The sequence below is a fragment of the Notamacropus eugenii genome, chromosome 1, assembly GCF_028372415.1.
Source record: "Notamacropus eugenii isolate mMacEug1 chromosome 1, mMacEug1.pri_v2, whole genome shotgun sequence".
NCBI lineage: Eukaryota > Metazoa > Chordata > Mammalia > Diprotodontia > Macropodidae > Notamacropus > Notamacropus eugenii.
This window is the reverse complement of record NC_092872.1, coordinates 623,176,984-623,195,943: the sequence shown is the minus strand read 5'-3', so window position 1 is coordinate 623,195,943 and position 18,960 is coordinate 623,176,984. Positions and strand designations below refer to the sequence as shown.

The 18,960-nt window shown below is 42.7% G+C and overlaps 1 protein-coding gene across 5 annotated transcripts in view; it reads left to right on the top strand.

The window, feature by feature from the left end:
• ADGRA2 (adhesion G protein-coupled receptor A2) overlaps positions 1-18,960 on the top strand; it is a 59,699-nt gene that overhangs the window by 6,549 nt on the left and 34,190 nt on the right. Inside the window, exon 2 of one of the 5 annotated variants that reach the window (XM_072635199.1) lies at positions 986-1,089. The exons of the other annotated variants lie outside the window; for them this stretch is intronic. The gene's annotated coding sequence lies outside the window, so the exon portion shown is untranslated. The remainder of the gene's footprint in view (positions 1-985; positions 1,090-18,960) is intronic. 5 annotated transcript variants of the gene reach the window in all.

Here is an 18,960-nt window from a genome sequence, read left to right as displayed (position 1 = left end):
CTACCGAGGTATGACAGGGAGGCACAAATATTTCTTAAGCATTTACTAAGTACTAGGCATTGGGCTAAGTGCTACGTATACCAAAGTGAAATAAAAGTCTGTCCTCAGGGAAATTTTAACCTTATAAGAATTTAGTTATTTGGTAGGTTCATGATTTCCTAGGTGTGGATACTTCCCACCATATCTCCTTATCCCGAATAATTCTTGTCCATGTTTCCCCTTGTATCCTCTACCTAGCAAGCTCCCAATACACTCAACATTTATTAAGTGACCACTATAAGCCAGCAGATCCCTTCCTGGGCGTCAGAGGTCAATGGTGGTTTATTAAGTGTCTCAGAGAGTAGCAGAGACTATATTACTTCGGTTTTCTCTTGTTTCTAAACCCTACTCCATGACCAGCCAACCCTCTTTTCTGGGCAAGCATGTTGTTGGTAATGGGCTTTTATTGGGGTACCCCTCCTCAGTCAGAAACCATTTCTGGTAACTGGCTGTTTTCTCATTTTCTCTTTGACCTTTGAGTTGTTATTAATATCAATTGTACAGAGAGCATAGAGCTCCATTATTTGCAGGCACATAGCCTCCCCAGGAAGCTTTGGTATTAAAGAGATGGATTTCTGCAACAGCAAAGAAGTGGGGGGAGGAAAGTCAGTTAGGATCATTGAAGGCATTGTGCACTCCCCCCAACTTTGTCTCTCATGTGTACATCCATTCATATACATGCTCCCGAGTAACTTTATCTCCTTATTGGCAAGACTTAATGTCTCACTAACCAAAGAACATTTTCCATACATAATACATGGATGCTATTCACATACATACATATTAGTAACCATATCTCCTTATTGGCAGGACTTAATGTCCCTGACTGAGGAACATTTCCCATGTATAATATATGCATGTAATTTGTATACGTGTGTGTTTGTGTGTGTGTATGTGTGTGTTTGTGTGTGTGTACATAAGAAACACCATTTCTTCTTTTTGGCAGGATTAATGTTCTTCTGCACAAGGGACATTCTGGATCAAAGAGACCTGTCCTGGATTGCCTTAGGATAGAAAGACCCGATTCCTCTCAGCCACCACAGTCTGGGGGTATTTATCCAGCTCATCAGCTGGTACTTAATACACCCTCTGGATCAGTTGTATGCATGGCATAGGGAGTTGGGGGAGGAATCCTGTTGCACCTTACCCTAGGGGTTTTTGGGGGGGGATAGAGTATTTGTGAGTGGTACAGGGCAAGCTGTGGAATGATACCAGTTCACCACATCACTAATCCTCTGGCCTTTGGGAAGTGGCCCTCAGCCCACAGACCTCCCTCCAGCTTCTGAACTGCATGCCTGGGAGCAGGCCCTTGTATCAGTGGGGATGGCCCAGTTCTCTGGCTCTTAGAGTTCAGTAAAGGCACTTGGGGAAGGGTATGCCCGTTTCCCACTTTCCACAGCCTTGTCAGTCTAGAAGGATGAAGGCTGGATGGGTGGGTGGGGCCATGTGCTTACTTCCCCCACCCCCCCTTCCCTTCCACCCTCTTTTTCCCATATGGTTCTCATAACGTCTGGGCTCAGAGACAGCAGCCAGAGGAAGTGGCTGTGTACAGAGAGCTTTTGTGAGAGAGAGGGGGAGGGGAAGAAAGGGGGAGAGAGAGAAAGAGGGAGAAGGAGAGAGAGAGAGACAGAGAGAGAGACAGACAGACAGACAGAGTGAGACAGAGAGGGATGACAGGGAACCAGGGCTTTTTATTTCTACCCACCCACCAGCTATCTCCAGACACATGAGGAGTCTCATCATGTAGCTTCTCTTTAAAGCCCCTAAAGCTCCATGCCTAGGGAAAGTGGTCAGTGAGGGGGTGACAGGGGAAATCTAAACTCCTCCCTATAGATTCCCAAATCAGGGGCATTCACCTCAGGTTTTAATCCTTAAGAGCTAAGTTTATTCTTTGGATGTTTAGGAAAACCTTTTCCCCTAGGGTGCCCCTTATGAGTGGAGTAGAGGGGGGCCCCGGGAACAGGCAGTCTTTTGTATATCCGTGTTCATAAGGCAAAGACAGGACTGAGAGCCAGATTCCTGGGTTCACTGACGGGAAGTAGAATGCAGATCAGAAAATTCTTCCAATCAATGTGATCTATAAAGATGATAATAATGATGGCTAGCATTTATATAATGCTTTGAGATTAGCAAAGTACTTTACATATTTGATCTGGTGAAAGCGGTACCATGATTATCCCCATTTTATAGATGCGGAAACTGAGGGTGAGAAGTTAAGCGAGTTGCCCACAGTCACACAGCTAATAAATAATCTGAGTCGTAATTAGGACTCAAGTCTTCCTGACTCCAAGTCTACCCATTGTTCCAATACTGTGGCTAAATGTATAGAGAACTGTCCCAAGAGTCAGGGAATACTGGATTCAGAAGTCCTGCTGCTGACAAATCCTAGCTGTGTAACCTTGGACAAGTCACTCAACCTCACAGTGTCCCAGGCAAGAGACAAGTACCAGTCTTCATTGGTAGAGAAAATTTCCTACTAGATTTCCCTACGCTATTGAAATTACAAGGAAAAGAAAGGAAAGAAAGGGAAGAGAAGGGAAAATTCTACACACACACACACACACACACACACACACACACACACACACACTGGATTCATCTGGCTGTCTACAATGTAGACTCTAGGTACACAGGATTACCTGGCTAAATCATCAAATAATAAAATCCCTTACAATTAATTTTTTTTCTGTGTTAAATAGCTGTTTATTGCAAAAAGTGGACTGAGGAGGGATCACTAGATTCACCACATAAATTAGGAGTGACGGGAGAGGTCGGCACAAAGCTCTGGGATCTCAGCCTCTTCCTGGACTGAGGGAGGACCTGGAGTGGAGGGCATACCCAGGTGGGAGGCCTTGACTTAAGTTGGTAGGCATGGTTAGAGACAAAGAGACTCGGCTGTAACTCCTGACTTTCCACTTGGAGTATTCTTGAACCCCTTACAATTCTTATGAAGGTTTGATTCTTACAGAACTGTTGACTCTCTGACTTTTGAGGTAGATACTTGAGGGTTCAATATTTTATTTTGTAAAGGAAGACACCTAAGTTCAGATGAGTTACATAACTTCCCCAAGGTCACCCAGCTAATCGGTGGCCAAGGAAGGACTATAAAGCCAGGTTTTCTGATAGCTCATCCCATCTCCTCTGATATACCTCATGACCTTTCTCTATTTCTCAGAGTTCTGTGTAGACATATCCACTGTGGGACCCTAAGTCTGCTTTCCTTTTTTGACCCCTTTTCTCCTTAGTTTGTCAGGGATAATTGGGGAAGGATCTGAAAAGGAATGAGGGAGAGTATTCTCCCAAACGTATGTTTGGGAGAATGATAATAATACCCAATTATTCTAATCAGAGCATAAGCTGTGATAACACCATTTTATGTCTGATTTGGGGAGGGTAAATTTCTAAGTTTATTTTATGTCATTGGGGGTGAGAGGTAGAGAGGGCATCTTCAGGATTCTTCCCACCCTTTGTAAGGGGAAAGGAAGCAACCACCTTGAGATTTATATATTTAATCCTTCCATGAAACATAGAGGGGCCAGAAATTCTTTTCCTTGAGACCAGCTAAGACACAAAGAAGGGAGTTGAGTTTCCTAAGGTCACATAGCCAGAGACCAGGATCCTCCTGCCCCCTAAAGGGAAGGATCTTAATTGTGTTTCACTGGGACTGTCCAGCAATGACAGAGGGGAGAAAGGAAGAGAGGACTGGCCAGAGGAAGATGTGGGAAGGGATAGAAGGGGCACCAGGGGCCTCAGATCAGAAGGACGAGAAGAAAGATCCAGCAACTGCTAGGAATGGGCTGCACAGAGGGGCTGTTTATTTTCATTCTCCATGACTAGCTGCTCAGTTCTATTTCCAGCTCTGACACAGAGGGGTGGATCAATGACCCCCCTTCCTTTCCTTCACTTCCCTCCTCCCCCCTCCTTTTCCTTCCCTCCTGCCCACCCCCCCACCCCCAGATTCAAAAATATTCTCATACTCTCAGGATTTGGTGGGGGTTGGGGAATATGTTAACAGAATCCCCCACGCTTGCTGGCCACTGACCAGCCAGGACCAGCTGTTTCTCCTAGCTTCCTCAGTTTCTAGTATGGGGTGAGGCTTCCAGACTCCCTCCTCCTCCAGTGGAGGGGCAGGGAGTCAGATGAGCCTTGGAGATGGATAGGGGCAGGTGAGGGAGAGGAGCGGGATCAGCGGGGTAATGGTGAGGGCCACAGAGGGTTTTCTTGCCTGAATTGGAAAGGCTAGCAATCTGGCAGCTGGGTCTGATGTACAAATCTGCCCCTGGATCACAGAGAGTCCTTCATAATAGTGGTGACCATATGGCTAGATTTTCCAGGACAGTCCTGATTTCAGGAAGTACTTTTAAAAGGCTCTTTGAAAAGAATACCCATTGTCAGCTCTTTTTTTTTTTTTTTTTGGTTCTGAAAATGTGGTCACCATTACTAGATCCCAAAGCCCAGCAAGGGACACCACACCCATCTAAAAACTTGTGAAGAAAATGAAGTGTGCCTTGAATATCATCCTCCCTTCCATTTGGACGTGTCCCCTTATAGGTGCCACATGATTCCAATTCTGACTCTGCCACTTGGTAATCCTGGGCAAGTCACTTTCATGTTCTCAATTCTTTCATCTGTAATAATAATAATGATCCAATTTATGTAGTGGGATTTAGGGTTTTACAACAAGCTCTATCCTCATCACAACCTGATGAGGGTAAATAATATACTTCTTGGGCATCATTCTTTGTGTCTCAATTCCCTTATCTATAAATGGGTATCATAATACTTTATGGGATGGTTACAATGTATGTAAGTATGAGCTAGTATTTTCTCTTTTTTTGCAGAGGAGGTGACCTAGTCTAAGCAGAGTGCAGGACTTAGCATCAGGAAGGCCTGAATTCAAATAGTTCCTCTGGCCCTTAAGAGCTGTGTGACTCTGGGCATGTCATTAACTTCTCTGAGCCTCAGTTTTCTCATTTGCAAAACAGTGATAACAATACTCCTAGACTACATGTCCTAGAGTAGTTGGAAGACTCAAATGAAATAACATATATAAAGTTGTTTTCCAACTTGAAAGAATTGAGAAAATGTCAGATGAAGACACTGAGGTTGAAGTTCTTGTCTGAAGTTCTCACCATTAGTCACTTTTCTGGGTTATGCTGCAAAAGGGAAAAGGAAGGAGCTCAGCCCTTATTAAATGGGAAAACTGTAGCCTAGAGAGAGGAAGTAATTTGTGCTGGGTCACACAGAGAGTAACTGAACCAAGAATTAAGTCCAGGCTTTTTTCTTCTCAATCTAGTAATCTTCTGTGATGCTAAATTGAGTAACTAAGAAAAAGGTCTTGATGGGGGTTTGAAAGAGTGTAATGGTACTGTGGGCTTGAGCTAGAAGATGGAAATGTAGTGTTTGGCCAAAGTGATACATGAACCCAGGCTATTTTGCTAGTAGAGTTTTAATAGGGGTCTTTCACCACTCCCCCACTTTATAATGCAGAGTGACTCTAATAATAGGAATTCAGTCTGTTATATTAGTTTTGTTAACCTGGAACACGATATATTAAGGTTCCTTGAGGGATGGTACAATTTTATGTCTTTGTAGACGCAGTATCTAGCACTGCATGTACTCACGACTAACTTGAATCAGAGCTGGAAGAGCCCTTTTCAGTCCTCTCATCAAGGAGTTTCCAACCTTTTGAGTGTGAAGACCTTTTTTTAAGCTGCAAAAAAAATTTAAAAATTGCAGGCCCACATTTCTAAATGTATATGGGGTAAGGTGAACTAGACTGGAGTGCCTCTCACAGAAAAGGGCACATTCTGGGACCACATGTGCTTTACTGAGGCCACAGCTGATGTCCACCTCTATGGGAAACGATCCAATCCACCCACTCTCCCTTCACACAGCCCTTTTCAAACACCCGTTGTATTTCTCTTTCTCCTCTGACTTCAAGCTGGGCATAGTGATCTTTCTGGTGAATGGAGTCTGAAAAATAGATTACCTCTGCAGAGACCAGGTGCCCATAAGCCTTGGTTTCATAGGAGAGGAAGAAGGCAATGCAAAGGAAGCCAGCATCCAGCCTTGGGCCTTGGGCCTCTCTTCCCAGGACACCAACACCCCAATGGGCCATGATTCCCTTCAACTCCATGGGGGTTCTTTCATCTTGTACTCCTAACTTCTCTGATACCTGAACCTCTGATCAAAGCACTGAGGCTCCTGGACCTTGCTGGCCAATGAAACCACTTAGCTCCTTGAGTTTAGTGGTTTGCCACATCAGATTCCTGATTACCTACCCCATTCCTGTGCTGCTGCTGCTGCACTCATCTTCAGGAAACCATTCCCAGCATCTATTTCCCTCCTTCTCCACACACTCAGTGCCACGGGAATATGTTTTTTAGTCTTTATTTATACGGGAAAAGCATATATACAAATTTGAAAATAGTGCACCAGAATAAAATAATTAGAAGCCCAGTAATTGACTGTATATCTGCTGTCCCAGCTTAGTCAAATGTGAAGAGGCCCATTACCAGGTAGACAACAGGCAGCATTTCTCAACCTTAAGACCATCTACTAAGTCACAGAAGGGTGCGAAGGGTGCAGCCTGCATTGTTAGAGATTTTATTTACAAAGATGGAATCATACTATGTAAGTATATAAGAAATCTACTAGGTAGCCTAGATTAAATGGTAAATATTAAATTAAATTAACATATTTTAGATATACTAGAATTAAAATTCCTTACCCCTGAGGAGGCAGCTAAGTAACTCAGTGGAGTCAGGAAGACCTGAGTTCAAATCCAAGCTTGGATACTCACTAACTATATGACCCTGGGTAATTCACTTAACACCTTTTGCCTCAGTTTCCTCATCTGTAAAATGAGTTGGAGAAGGAAATGGCAAACCGCCCTAGGATCTCTGCCAAGAAAATCTCATAATGGGGTCACATAGAGTTGGATGTTACTAAAAAACTAAACAACACCGGTGAGGAGGAGAGGCTGGCCATCCTCATTTCCCTTAGGCTGGGAATCATGTCACATTCAACTCAACTTTGACTCCAGAGAAGAATGGTATCTTTCCTTCAGAACATCCCCAAACCCAGACTGGAATGTGCCCAACTGGGCTGCCTGAGCTGGTGTAATTTGTCTATTCTTTCCATCACAGACTTCCTCTCTGCCAGTCAGGAGGCTTCCTGACTGATAGATGATTAGTTGCCACCCCAATACTGTGAATTTTTTAGGTGTTGAGCTAATCTCACTTCTCACCTTCAGTAGGATAAACAAAGAAATACACCCCCAAAGTCCTAGTAATTCAGCCTGAAACTCAGTTACTGCCAAAGTTCAAAAAAGGTACTTCTATTGCTTATAAGTCTTTATAGAAAAAAAGTGAAGGGATCAGGGGTCAGAGCTAAGGGGGTCAATGGGCATGTGGACCCTGAGGGAAAGTAGAGATATGAAGTAAACTTCTAAAACAGGAAAGAGAAATGTCTTTGCAGAAATGGAACCAGCAGTTATGAGCCCTGGGACAAACAGTACAAAATAATAATAAGCTTTACCTATGTTAACTCATTTGATCCTTACAAGAATTCTGTGAGGTATGCGCCATTATTATTCCTATTTTACTGATGAGGAAACTGAGGCAGAATAAATGACTTGCTCAGGTCATACAACTGGTAAATGTTTGGGGTAGGATTCAAACCCAGGTCTTCCTGACTCCAAATCTTCTGCTCTAGCTGCTGAACCACTATTACCTCAATCCAGCTTTTTAAGACAGATTGAGTTAGGAGGGAGGGGGGAAGATGAAGGATACTGAAAGGCCACAGCTGGAGACACCAGGGTAAGTCTGGGCCTGAGCTGAACTCACCTGGAGTACAGCCAATAGAGAAGAAAGTGCACCATCTGGGATCTTCCTGTTTTAACTAGTTATTCTTATTAATAAGACACTAAGTTTTTGCCTGCTGAAGCAGGAATAATACTGTCAGTGCCCTTTAAATTTTGGCACCCCAGGACAATATGCTAGTCACCCCTCCCTAGTTATGGTTCTGGCTCCTTGTCACCAATTCTTTCCCTTTCTTTTCCCAACCTTCCCTATTCACCCCACCCCCCAAATTAACATACTTTCTAAATGAAGAAATTGAAGCAGAGTGGAAAAGCAGAGTCCTTTACCCTGGGAAAGAGGAAGGCAAAAAAAGAAATTGGACACAGAAGGTGCTTAATAATTGCTTATAGAATTGAAATATAAAAGTAGAGATTACATAAAATGAACAAAGAATATTGGATTTAGAGGTAGAAGTATAGGATTGTTTCCCAGTTCCATGATTTACTTCCGTTTTCTCATCTGTATTCTGGGGAACAGAGGGGTAATGGAGAGAGTGTGCCTCAGACCCAGGAAGGCCTGGGTTCAAGACCTACTTCTGACATATACTGACTGTGTGACCCTAAGCAAGTCACTTAACCTCACAAATGTTCTTGGAAGCTTTCGAAGAATATAAATTGCAGAGAAGGTGGCAACCTGCATTGGTAAAGCATGTTTACTTATCTGGGAGTTCTCTACACCAATGAAATCACAAGGTCTAGTCTCCATCCCTAAGATGAGGATAGTATTTACACAACTCACCTACCTTTCAGGGTTGTTGGGAGACTTAAAAGATAGAATGTATGGTTTTTTAAAAAGCCTGTAACTTATAATGCATTAGAGGAACATATGGTGGTGGTAGTGGTCATGGTGGTGGTGGCGGTTGTAAGATGGCACAGTAGATAGAGCGCTAGACCTGGAGTCAGGAAGACTAGATTTAAAATACATTCCCAGATAGTTACCAGCTGTGTGGCTCTAAGAAAGTCACTTAAACCTCTGGCTGCCTCGGTTTCTCATCTGTAAAATGGGGATCATAGTAGCACCTATCTCTCAGGGCTATTGTGAGGATGAAATGAGATAGTATTTGTAAAGTGCCTTTCAAATTTCAAAACAGTATTTAAATACCACTTATCATCATCATCATTATCGTGATGAAAAAGATTTAGGGACTTCAGAAGGTTTTTCTTATTCATTCGTTTTGGGTCATCTTTGCTCCAGATAGGGGATTCCCCTCACCAACGCTTTACCTACTCACCATACCCCTTTTCAAGAGAAGTCTGGCCAGCATCTCTTCCCACCCCCATTTTTAGCTTCATGGCTTATCCACCCAGTGGGGGAGAACAGCTGCAAGTTAATGCCTGGGATGGGATCGCTGTTGCTGCCAGACTGTACAGCTCAGCAGGGGATGGTCTTCTTTCCTAGAAGTCAGACCAATTCTTCCACTGATAGAGATAGTGGTGGAGAGTGATGGGAATATAATGCCTTTGTGATTGGTGAGAGCCATAGGCTACACAGGAGTTAGTCAGGCTTTGCCTTAAAGCCTCCCTTTTTTTTGACCTCTCCTATATCTCTCCCTTCTCTCTGGAACCTGATCCTGCCTTGGCCCCCATTCATTCAATCCATAAAGATTTGTTGATCTATCGCTTTGTTCAGTAACATAGTACTAGGTGCTATGGGGAATACAAGCCAGTATGACTCAGATTCTGGCCCTCAAGAGAGTTTTGGTCTAGTTAGGGAGACAAGAACTACATGTCTCAAAAGTTAATTCCATGCAATAAAATAATAACTCATATTTCTGGATCACTTGAAGTTTGGCAAAGTACTTTCCTCACAACCCTGTGAGAAGGTAGGGCAATAATTATTATTCCCATAGGTGGTTCAGTGATCTTCCTGAGTTCAAATACAGCCTCCAACACTTACTAGCTGTGTGACCCTGAGCAAGTCATTTAACCCTGCTTGCCTCAGTTTCTTCATCTGTAAGATGAGCTGGAGAAGGAAATGGCAACCACTTCAGTATCTTTGCCAAGAAAACCCCCAATGGGGTCACAAAGAGTTGGACATGACTGAAACAACAGCACAGCAACAACTACAGACTAGGAAACAGACTGGGAGAAGTTAAGTGATTTTCCTTGAGTCACTCAAGTAGTAAGTAATTAGGTGGAATTTGAGCTCAGGCTCCTCAGTTCAAGTGTATCTTCTCCCCTACATCATGCCACCTCTGGTTTGAAAGGTGTCCGTGTGCCTGGGTTCTCCTGGGTGCCTCCCTGCCCACCAGCAATCTTTGTCCTGTACTTTGGTGTACCCATTATTTCATCCTCCCTCCAGTCACATGATTGTGAGAATAATAATGGTGATAATAAACATTTACATAGCACTTATTACATGCCAGATACTGTGAACTTTGCAATTATTATCTCATTGTAACCTCACAACAACCCTGGAAGGTAGGTACTATTATTATCCCCACTTAATGGATGAAGAAATTGAGGCAAACAGAAGTTATGTGACTTGTCCAGGGTCTCATAGCTAGTAAATGTCTGAGGTCAGATTTAAACTCAGGTCTTCCTGACACTATCCCTGTGCTCTGTCTACAGCACCATCGAGAGTCCCTTAAGAGACAGTTTTCATGAGTTGTTGTGGTCAAAAATATTCATCAGAGGCAGATCAGCCCTTTGGTGGGAAACTTCTCCTAACTTAGGTAGGCTCGCTGCCAGGCAGTAGACATACAGTCCTTTGTCAAGCCTATACTTGAAGTCTTTCTAACCTGGCAGAGCTCTCTGGAGCTGGTAGTCAGCTAGCATAGTCATTGAGAACCCCGGATCATCTCTACCTCATGAGGAGACATTATGGTAGTGGAGAACTTCAGTGAAGATATTAAATCAAACATCTTAATTACCATCTCCTATCACCTTCCCCTCTTATGCAAATCTCTTAGAAAGAAGATGGTGGAAGAAGGCAGATTCTGACCTTGGAACTCATATCCTTGGAATAGATATGATCCTCTTAGGGTCTGGGAAATGAAGCTCCTGAACATGGGCATGTCCATTTGAAGATGGAAGTGCAGGTGTTGGTGGCTTCCTTCAACATGGGAAGTATAAAAAAGACTCTGGTTGTATTTAGGTGGTCAATAATTAATACATATTCACACAAATAGAGAGGTGGACCAAACAGGTGAAAATCCAAATCAGTTACGTTCTAAAAGATTCATGATCTCATCAGCACGGACCTTCCTGTATCTACATAAATCCAAACCTCATTATACCTTTTCATCCTGAGTGTATGTTGTCTTTGTTTTCCCATAAGTCCTCTGTGGAGGATGTACCCCATGTTCAAAAATGGACCACCTTCTTGTTAATGATAGAACCAAAGATTTAGAACAAGAAGGAACCTTAGGGACTAAATCTACTCCAAATTAAAAACAAAAAGGCATCATCTGGAGGTGGTCATCTGTTGCTTTTCATTCTCATTACATCGCACTCATTTCTGGTTATTTGTATTTTTTTTAAAGTTACGTAAATATTGGTGTTAAAAAGATGAGCTTTTGTAACAGTAGGAAATTTGGTATTTTTGAGAGTATTGTGTAATTTTCCAAATGCAATATATCTTCTATCTAAATCAAAACACTCCTTCTATTGAGTTCATTGCCCCTGTGCAATATTGAGACAATCTTCTTGCTAAGCAGGGAAAAGTGATGGCAGGGTAATCCTGATTTTTGAATAGAATCTCTGGTGTAAAACACTGCAAAGAGGGAATCGAGAAGTCTATAGGCAGTATCATTACACAAAACAGTAAAAGCAATTAAGGAAAAAATAAGTCAATGGGGCATTGGCATGAGGTCTAGACAAGTCCAAGAAATTTTGTAAATGAAACAGGAAGGAGGACAACAGACAGGTATAAAAGAACAGATCTGCTTGTGTTTCACAGTCATCTAATCTTAGTTAAGTGGTACAGTGGCTAGAGATCTGGACCTGGAGTGAGGAAGAGCTGAGTTCAGATCTTGCCTCTGATTCTTGCTAGCTGGATCACCCTGGGCAAGTCACTTAACTTAATTCCTGTTTTTCTTTCTACTCTCTGCTGGTGCCTAGGATGATGACCTTATTGGGGTGGGGAATGGTTATTGTTAGGGTCTTTCAGAAATGTGCCTCAGATATTCAGTAATGTCTGCCTCAGTTACTCCATTTTAAAAATATGGATAATAAAAGCAACTACCTCCCAGGACTGTCATGAGGATAAAATGAGATAACATTTATAACGTGCTTTGCAAATCTCAAAACACAATTTAAATGATAATTATTATTAGTATCAATGCTATATTGAATTCTGCCTTCCTCTATACCTTATTGCTATGCAGAGATGAAGTAATGAGCCCTAAGAACATTTAATTATAAGTGGTTGAACCTAACCAAAAACATACAGAACAACAGAGCCCTAAATGAAGAGTAGTGCACTGACACTCAAAAATTCCCCTCTTTCTCTCTTACCCTTCAATACTCGCACCGTATGTCCTGGTTTCAGATAGGTATTGGGGATGAAAGGGTCTAAACAAATTCATCATATAAAAGTGTGAATGAGGTTAACTTCCCTGGTGGATTTGTTTCTTAAAGGAGAATGCTCGTTAACTCCCATGAATTATCTGCTAGTGGTGAAATTCAAGCAGTCTAGCTGGCAGATAGTGGGGAGATGCTTTTGAGTGATTTATTTTCTCCATCTTCTAGGAATGGGCATGAGACATGGCAAGCATGAACACTAACCAACAATCTCATGCTGTGGAAGGTCTGAGAGGCATCCTTTGTAAGGTGAAAAGTTCTGATCTGGAAGCTAAAGATCTGCATGCAAGTCCTAAGTGTATCATTGACTCCCTTATATGGCCATGATCGGTTCACTTAGCTTGTGTCTCTGTGCAGACCATTTTGGTGTGTCCACACAGATATAGCCAGTGATCATTTCTGGCTGCCCTGCTCCAATGTGGTGATACGGATACGCTCCCTTTTTGTCCAGATCAGCCAACTGAACCCAGCAGGGGAGATCTGGAGAATGGTCAAAAGCGGGTGAGAGAAGTGAAGATTCCTCAAGGCACTGGCTGCCTTTGGATCTCCTGAGACAGAACTCTTTCTTATCTCTCCTTTGACTCAGTTAGCTCAAAATCCACAATCTGCTGCTCCAGAAGAGGGATGCTAGAAGGTATTTTCTGCCAGATCCCTTATTACCTATTCTACATGCAGCTCCCACTATCACAGGAGTAGGAATGGCCCACAGGTGCATTGGTGGCCGTTGAATTCCATGTACCAAAGTTTCCGCTGTCCAACCCCTGTATCTTGACCATGAGACTGCTAGCACTAAGGCTCCTTCTAGGTGCGCTGAGCTATTAATTTCTTTTAACTAGGTAAGAAAGGTCTTGGTTTATGGATCTCACACAGGAAGCCCTTGGTCCAAGACTTGGCACTGAAGACAAAGCTTCAGAGTTTCTTGTTGTGGTTGAGTTGTTTTAGCCATGTCCAACTCCCTGGAATCCTATGACCCCATTGTGGGGGGTTTTCTTGGCAAAGATACCGGAGTGGTTGGTCATTTCCTTCTCCAGCTCATTTTACAGGAGAGGAACTAAGGCAAACAGTAAGTGACTTGCTCAGGGTCAGACAGCAAGTAAGTGTCTAAGGCCAAACTTGAACTCAGGTTCCCCTGACTCCAGAGCTAGGGCTCTAGCCACTGTGCCACCTGGCTGCCCCTCAGAGTCTCAGGGTCCCATAAACTTTGACACTGAAGAGAACCAAGAGAAAAGGAAGAGCTAAGGAGAACATAGCTAATCCTGACCTCATGGTACAGGCTCAGGTCTGCCAGACCTTTTGATATTAAATCTTTAGGCAGTTCACCATATATGTAGCCAGAGAGACAAGGAAGGGGAGGGAATGACAGGGAAGAGAAGAGAAGGGACTAGACTTTGATTAAACATCTGCTATGTGCCAAGCACTGTGCTAAGCACTTTTATAGATATTATCCCATTTACATTTGATCATCATAAGCCTTCTGTAAGAACACACCTAGTGCAGAGGTACATATAGAATGAATGAATGAAGCAGTTATTAAATGCTTACTATATGCAAAGCACTGGGCTTAATGAGGGGATCCAAAAAGAAAAGGATGATGATCTCCTTGGTCTCAGAGTGCTCACATTCCAACACCCTGTGCCCTCATTCCTAGACACTCAAAGCTGATGCGGGTAGCCTCACCCCAGCCTAAAGGATGAGAAACTGCTACTCTAACTGGCAATATTTTGTGTTGTCTGCATATTTGATATGCATATTATCTGTGTCAGATATGATCCGTACAACAGTCTTGGAAGGTCATGGATATAGATTAAAAATGTCCCCATTTTATAGCTAAGAAAACTGAGGCTCAAGTGCACGGGACCTGATTCAAGCCTGGATTCAAGCTCAGGTCTTCTGGCCTTGTGCCTTTTTCACTATGCCATACAGGAAGAAACTCAGATGCAAAGAGTTGATCTGTCCAGGATTACACAGCTAGTAAAACACTGGGGTGAACAGTTGGACCAGGATCTCCTTTCTCTAAAGTCTAGCCCTCTTTCTACTGGATTTTTCATGGAATCTGGATCAGAAGCTGGGTCAGATTAGGGGTATTGTTCCTGTGTCTATTTGTGGATGCCTTTGTTTGTGTGCGGCTAGAGTCTACGTCCACATCCATGTGCAGAGATGCATGACCTGAGGCCATCTTTCTATCCATATGAATATCATACATGTATCTCTCTCCTGCCTTAGGATTCTTTCATGACTACAAAAATATTCTCTCTGATGAGGGATGACTAGGCTATAACTTCTAAGCTTTTTATAATTACTATTTCATTATTGCCTCCTTGGAAGAAAGGAAGGAAGAAAACACTTACTAACCACCTACTATGTGCCAGGTACTATAAAAGTGTTTTACAGATATTTTATTTGATCCTCATAACAACCCCAGGAGGTAGGGACTAGTATGATCCTCATTTTATAGATGAGAAACGGAGGCAGTCAGAGGTTGTGACACATCTAGTAAGTATCTGAGACTAGATTTGAACTCAGGTCTTCCTGACTCCAGGCCCCATGCTCTATCCACTGTGCCACCTAGCTGTGAAGGGAACCTAATCAGTTTCTGTCTTAGTAAAAAAATAAAATAAAATCCCAAAACCCTCCAGCCCCTTGCTGCTTAGGTTTCTGATCTCATTAGTGGTAACTAAGTTTTTCCTTCTCTGATTGAAGCAAGCAACTAGAAGAGAGCTCCAGCCTTTTGTGATGGACTCTGCCCACGTCCCCTCCTCTTGAGTGCCCAGGACTCCAGTATTTGGCTTCCCTATGTCTGGGAAGGACTTGAATTGGGTGGGTGGGGGGGTGTAGGGTGAAGCAGGGGTTTGGGGGAAGAGAACTCTTAAAAATATTTACTCTGGAAAGGCTGGGATGCTGCAGGGCACAGCCAGAGTGGTTGGGAAGGAAACCCACCTGACCCCTTGAGTCCCTGATGCGGTTGGAAAAGCCTGTTGTGCCAGGCTGAGGTGGTGTCTGGAGGGATATGAAGCCTGGGCAGAGGCTGGCACAGCATCCAGGAAGAGTGGCATAAGGTCTGGGATTGTGGCTCCTTCTCTCCTTCCCTCCCTCCCTCTTACCCTGATGGCTTTCTGTGTTTGTCAGTCTCCCCCTGGACCCATGAGGCATCCTTGGAGTCAAAAGCATTCACTCGTTTTTCCTGTCATAGAAAGAGCAACACAATAAGAAGCAGGGGGTTCTAGATGTAATTCCAGTCTTAGCTAACTCCATTCTTGAGCTCCACTCAAGCTTTCCTTGTCTGGACTTCACTTTCCTCCTTTGTAAAATGAGAAGGGAACCTACAGTCCCTTGTACTTCTTATATTCTATGAGTCTTTGGTACAACCATCTTCATCAGTGCCAACTGAAGTATAGGTAGGTTCCCTGTCCATTCTAATAATACCAGATCCTAGCAATCTCTGTAAAGAATGGACCTCTCTTTCCTTCAATAACTACTTGGAACTAACAATTCCTATGTGCTAAGCACACATGGAAATCTGTTCACAAGGATTTGAAACTAACTTTCACAACCATTTAAGACAAAATCCTACTTCTTGGAAATAAGAATACCCAAATCACTAAAGCAAACATGGCAGATTCTAGGACTTGAATCATCTAAGCCATAGGTTTCCCAAGGTGGTTGATACCAACCCTTGGGCACTGGAATGATTCAGGGGGTTGGTAGTAGCCTCGGGTGCAATTGGGGGACATTGAATAAAAATAAGGGATTGGTGGAAGCATAAGGAAAGAAGAGAAAATAATTTTGAAAAACCGTTTGTATATGTTTCATCTGTTGTATAACAGAGTTAAAGTCTTAGTGATTACATTATTTTCCAAATAAACACACAAAATGCAAGTTATAACCTACCAGTGGTCAAGTCCACCAACAGGACTCAACAAGCAAGTGTTGGCAGGTGAGCATGTTTAACATTGTCAGGAAATCCAGCATGCATCTGCAGGAATATGTGCATGTGATGACTTGTTTACAATACAATGCTATATGGTTACAATATTGCATCATCAAAAGGTTTACAATAAATTATTCAGTATAAGATGAGTTATTTAAAAAATGATTTTATATTTTTGAAATGATGCAAATTTTTTTTTTAAAAACTAAAGGGTTAAAGAAAGTAGATTTCCAGGGGAACCCTGTGTAATTTTTTTTAAAGGGGGCAGTAGGTCAAATAAGTTTGGGAACTTCAGATCTAGAAGGAGAGGCCTTTGTGGTACAATGGAATGATCAATTGTTTTGGAGTCTTACAACCTCAGATACCATCTCTGACATGTTGTGGCCTTGGGCAAATCACTTAACAACTCTGGGTCTCAGTTTCCTTCTTTAGAAAGTGAGGAGGTTAAACAAAGGTGCTCTGTAAAGTCCCTTCTAGTTCTAAATCTATATTTACATAAATTCTCCATTTTTGCTTGTAGATAGAATCAGAGGTATCCTGGAACCATTTCCTATGAGCTTGAAAGAGCCAGTTGTTAAATTTTTCAGAGTAAAAGCATTTGTAACTTAGGGATTGTGCTACAAATCAGGACTTGCTTTGTTATGTGTTGATTTATAAACATATGAAAGAGATGGAGAAAAATGTTAACAATGAATATTAAACTTTAACATAGTTTTTCTCTTGGAGAGCCAGTTGTTAAACATTAACCAGCACGCCCCTAGACAGAGCTTTAGTGACAATCAAGTATTGGCTATGTCAGTGAGTAGAGAGTAATAGTCTTTACTCATTGACATTAATGGTGGAGGGTTTGTCACCCTTTGACATTTGCTTTGGGGAGCGAGCTAGGGTGCTTCCTTTTTGCAGTCATAAAAACCACATTCTGGCTGGGAACTTTGCTTCTCCAATCTTCCAAGGGTCCAGTTCTAGGCTGGTTAACAAAGCTAGAAATGTGGTCAGAAGCTGACTTGCCCACACAGAGGGCTGTGCTGGAGAGGTCAGTATTGTTAGGGATGGAGCAGCTAACTCCAGATGAGGGAGTTTAGTTCCCAAGGCCAGAACAGAACAAATCCCCTTTCCTGGATTGAGTGGAGTCCATTACTCCCTACTCCAATAGCCTATGTTTGATTTATTCATGCACTCCTTCCCACTATCAATTCTAACTCTCCAAGACTCCTAAGTGCTCCAGACTCCAAGAACTAACAATTTCCAACCCACCCCCTAGATAGAGGACTGAGGAGAAAGAAATAGGATGGATCTATCATGAAATGCACCCCCTTCACCCCCGGCAGACCCTACTTGGGGTTCAAAGTGGGCAGTGTATGTCGGTTCCTAGAATGCTAGGCACTAATATGAATAGAAATCAAATCCAGTTGCTAAACTAGAAGAGAGTTCAGAAACCATCTCACTCACCCGCCTCATTTTACATAGAAGGAAAATGAGGCTTAGAGAAAAGAAATTACTTGCCCAGGGTCACATGGCTAACAAGTGGCTAAGTCTCCTGATTTGTAGTCTAGAGGTCACATCCCTACTCTGCCTCCCTGCAGTCCCCTTTAAGGATAGAAATGCAATGTGCTGGGCTCCTCTAGATTCTCCATGGTTCCCTATCTCCAGTCTCCTGACCCTGATGAATTGACTACACACACGCGCACACACACACACATACACACATACACACACACACACACACACACACACACACTCTGGAAGAGACCTTTAAGTAGGGGTTATTAACGGGGGTCCAAGAATTTAAAAATATATATATTGATAACTATTTCAATATAGTTGGCTTCCTTCATGATCTTGTTTTTTTAAGGCAATCAGGGTTAAGTGACTCACAATGCTAGTAATTGTCTGAGGCTGGAATTGAATTCAGGTCCTCCTGACTCCAGGGCAGGAGCTCTATCCACTGAACTGCCTAGCTACCCCTCCTTTGCAATCTTATGTCTTTTATCTAAGTGAAATTAGAAACATTACTCTCAAATGGAATCCACAAGCTTCACTAGACGGCCAAAGGAGTCCATGACACCGTAATGTTTCAGAAATCCTACCTTAAAAATGATATCGTATAACTCCCTTCATTTTACAAATACAGAAAATAAAGACCAGAAAGTTTTATAGCTTAATGGAGTCATGGATGAACCACTTACAACCTGTATAATGTTGGACAAGTCACATAACATTTCCTGACCTCAGTTTCCCCATTTGTAAAATATGCAGTTTTTACTAAACTTTTTACTAAATAAGTTCTAAATCTGTGATCTCTAAGGCTAAAAGACTTGCCCAAAGTTTCCTCCAGGACTGTCCTATCCTAATCTCTTCCTAAAAAGGCCTTCTTTTAGGAGACTCAGGATCCCAACCTTTCCCTCCTCTGACCTATCTCTCCTCAGGCCACAGGAAAGGGGAACTGCCCTGGACTGGGGATAGATACCAAGAAGCTCATTAAAGATCTTTAATGACCAATTAGCTGGGAGTGACCAAAGCCCTTGGCTGGGCCCCTGACTGTGCTGCTCATGAACCCAGGGCCTTTCCACTTGAAGCTTTGAGGATCCGGCTAAAAAGGGGCTAG